This window comes from Callospermophilus lateralis, chromosome 14, assembly GCF_048772815.1.
Source record: "Callospermophilus lateralis isolate mCalLat2 chromosome 14, mCalLat2.hap1, whole genome shotgun sequence".
Taxonomy (NCBI): Eukaryota; Metazoa; Chordata; class Mammalia; order Rodentia; family Sciuridae; genus Callospermophilus; species Callospermophilus lateralis.
The window spans coordinates 48,864,865-48,868,561 of record NC_135318.1 but is presented as its reverse complement, the minus strand read 5'-3'; the positions used below and the strand labels follow the sequence as shown (position 1 = coordinate 48,868,561).

Sequence of the window (3,697 nt, the reverse complement as noted above, 5' to 3'; positions counted from 1 at the left end):
TAGCTCTGTTAGTTGATTGGTATACATTTAGAGTAGCTGTCACTTAGGATTAACCCTTTTATTGTTGTATAATGCTTCTCTCAATCTCTGCCAGTTTTCTTTGCTCCAAAGTCTACTGTATTTGATATTAGTACAGTCATTCCTGCTTTCTTCTTATTCATGTTATAATATAACTTTTCCAAGCTCCTCCTTTCTTTCTTAGATGAAATCTTTGTTGTTGTTGTTGTTGTTTTGGCCACCGACAGCATATACAGTATTATTAACCATTCAAGTACAGTAGCATCTGGTAAGAGTGAGACATAATTGGGATTGAAAAGTGAACAGATATTCAGCACCTAACAATTTGAAAGAAGCCATTACATACTCTTGACAAACATGTTTTCACAGAGCCAATACAGTACTAGCCATTAACCCAATACACCAAGTTCAAGTAGAAAAGATGCAACAAGAAAAATAACTACATCGAAAAGACCAACACTTTAGAAAAAGATTAAAACACTTTCAGTTTCTCCCCTTTCTCCCCTAAAATAACATCTTACAGTCTGGATCTACCTATAGAGTTCTATATTAGCTTTTAGAATATTTGTCAGGATCGAAAAATAGAATGACACTGGCCAGTATGGTCTTTGGATATTTATGAAGAGGAAGGGGAGAAAGTCAATTCTCAGAACAAATTTAGTCAGCTTCAGTCTCATCAGCAGGGTCTTTGGATTCTTTGTTCTTCAGCACTTCTTCAATGTGCTTATCCTTCCCTTGCAAACGCTCCAATTTGGCAGCCATTTGTGCCTCTCGGTTCTCTTTGTTAGCTTCCATTTTGTGGTCAGTTTCTCTTCCGCCATTTTACTGAAGATGTTGTTTTCTTCTATGGGTTTCAGAAGCACTTCTTTCTCATGCTCTCGTTCCTCAGAAAGCTACTTCAAGACCTCAGCTTCATGAGACTTGCATGTTTCTCGTGCAGCTTCTAATTTCTTCTGAATTTCCTCCAGGGAGAGATCCTTCTTCTTTGGAGGGGAAAGGGGGATGGGCTGAGAATCAACTCAAAAGCCTGGCCTGAGGCACTCTTCTCACCAGTTCTTTCACCTGGATATCATAAGAAGCCAAGAGACTGGCAATGTATTCTACACAATCCACTGGTAAGGAAAGAAAGCCCTGCTCCATCTGAGGCACCTGGCCACACTCTTAGATGAAATCTTGTTCTGTTTCCCAAATTGGCCTCGGATTTGTGATCCTCCTACTTTGGCCTCCCAAGTTGCTGGGATTACAGGCATGTGCTATAGCACCTGACTCTTAGAACATTATTTTGGGATTTCATTTCAATAGATACAGATGTAGATAGATAGATAGTCTTTAAGCTTAATCTCTTTGTATAGTATTTTAAGTGGTTATTTTAGGTGCTACTATATATATCACACACAAACACACACATTGGTTTCTTTACTTTCCTTCATTTATACTAACAATTGTTTCAAATATTTCGTATACATACATTTAGAATTACATCAATGTTTCAGGGCGTGGTGGTGCACACCTGTAATCCCAGTGACTTGGGAGGCTGAGGCAGGAAGATTGTAAATTCAAGGGTGACCTCAGCAACTTAGTGAGATCCTGTCTCAAAAGAAAAAGAAAAAGAACTGGGATGTGGCTCAGTGATAAAATGTCCCTGGTACCAAATAAGTAAATAAATTAATTAATTAAGAGAGAGTTATGCTTTAATAAGGAGTATAGACAACTGTTAGAATAATTTTATTTATTTTTAACTCCATACCATTTCAGGCATTCTAGTATAAAATGTTCGATATATGGATTTCCAGCAACATTAATTCATGATTGTGAAAAATTAAAAACTGCTTAGTTAAAAGTCTGGTGTGGCTTGGCATGATGGTGCACGCTTGTAATCCCAGTACTCTGGGAGGCTGAGGTAAGAAGATCGCAAGTTCAAAGCCAGCTTCAGCAACTTAGCTAAGGCCCGTCTCAAAATAAAAAACAAAAAGGTCTGGGGATGTAGTTCAGTGGTTAAATTCCCTTGGGTTCAATCCTCAGTACTAAAAAAAAAAAAAAAAAGTTCTGAAGTTTCCAAATATTAGAGGACATCTGTCTTTTTTTTTTTGTAATTGAGTCTTAATTACATTGTGGTTAGAGATTGTGGTCTGCATGAATGATGCACATTCTTTCCAATTTGTTGAGACTTGCATTATAGTTTCGTTCAACGCGTCTCTAAGTGTAGTCTACCAATCTCTGGGGATTTCCAAGACCCTTTTAGGAGATTTTTGAAGTCAAAACTATTTTCATAACAATACAGGAACATTATTTTGTCTTTCCTTCTTTCTTTCTTTTTTTCTTTCTTTTTTTTTTCCATGCTGACATTTGCACTAATGGTACAAAGTTAAGATAGTTAAAACTGCTAGTGCCCTAGCACAAATTTAGGCAATGGGTCTAACTATACTAATAGCCCTTAAATTCTTCACTGTCACAAACTTACAGGGGAGAAAAAAGGCCAATTTCCTTTAAGAATCTCTTGGAGAAAGTAGTAAAATTATTTTTAATAAATTTTAAATCTTGAGAACGTATCTTTATTTTATTTGACAGCTTGGAAAATATGCATAGTTTGCTTTTGCTATATATCAAAGTGTGATGACTATCTTGTGGAAGAGCACTTGTGGGATCCTGTGAATTGAGAGCAAGATCAAATTCCCCATGCCCATGGAACACTTTTTTTTTTGAGTTGGTATGAACAACTAACAAACATTGGTTATTCAGACTTGAGTATTTGGCAGTCATTTTCTTGAAAATGATTGAAGGGAGCCTGTGACTTTGAGGAAAACAACTGAAAATATTTTTTGCCAGTGATAAAATTTAAGCTTTCATGTGTAAATTCAAGTTTATGAAATCTTGTATCCATTGCTGTAAGCTCGACATCTTCCTAATGCATAACAACTTTTCTGTTGAGATTGGTAGGGATACTAACAAGGGTGATTTTTTAAAAAAATAAATTGTATAATGAAATGTGTCAGCATTCAGAAGACTGGAATAATTCAGTGAACCAGTGTTTTCCAAATGACTAATGAATGATGTTCAAAATTATGCATGGGCAAAAAGATGCAAAGGGTAAAACATAATGATGGATTTTAGTGTAATAGAGTATGAAAAGTTCATCAATATGGCCTCAGATTCTACATGGTAAGTAACCTTTAAGAAATTACTATGTGTTGAAAAAACTGTATGGAATCCACACCACTGTGCTCTGTGGGAAAAAAGAAAAACCTTCTGCTTCCTGCACTCTGCTGGTAGTTGGAGGGTGCTGGACCCCTGTGTAGTAGTGCACAGAATTCTAGTTTTCCCCCCTCCTTTCTCTGTATATTGGGCTCGAATGTTACACTCTGTCTCTATGTGAATATGGACAGTGAGCATTTACCAATATGTATCTGTCTACTTTTTCTTGTTTAAAAAAAGAAAAAAAAACTTAAAAAAATGGGATTCTAGAAGGTCAGCAAAGGATGGGCTTAAGCTGTTTGGGTGAGTTAAGTGGACATTTTGACAACATGGCTTTTCCTTTGTCATGTTTAATTGTGACGTTTAATGGACATCCTTGCTGTTTAAGATGACACTTTTAAAATAAAATTTTCTCCTAATGATGACTTGAGCCCTGCCACTCAATGGGAGAATCAGCAGAACCTGTAGGATCTTATTTGGATTTGAC

The 3,697-nt window shown here is 36.4% G+C and overlaps 1 pseudogene; it reads right to left on the bottom strand.

Annotated features, from left to right (window-relative positions):
* Nucleotides 1-675: 675 nt before the first annotated feature.
* Nucleotides 676-1,158, bottom strand: LOC143379977 (stathmin pseudogene; annotated as a pseudogene).
* Nucleotides 1,159-3,697: the final 2,539 nt, after the last annotated feature.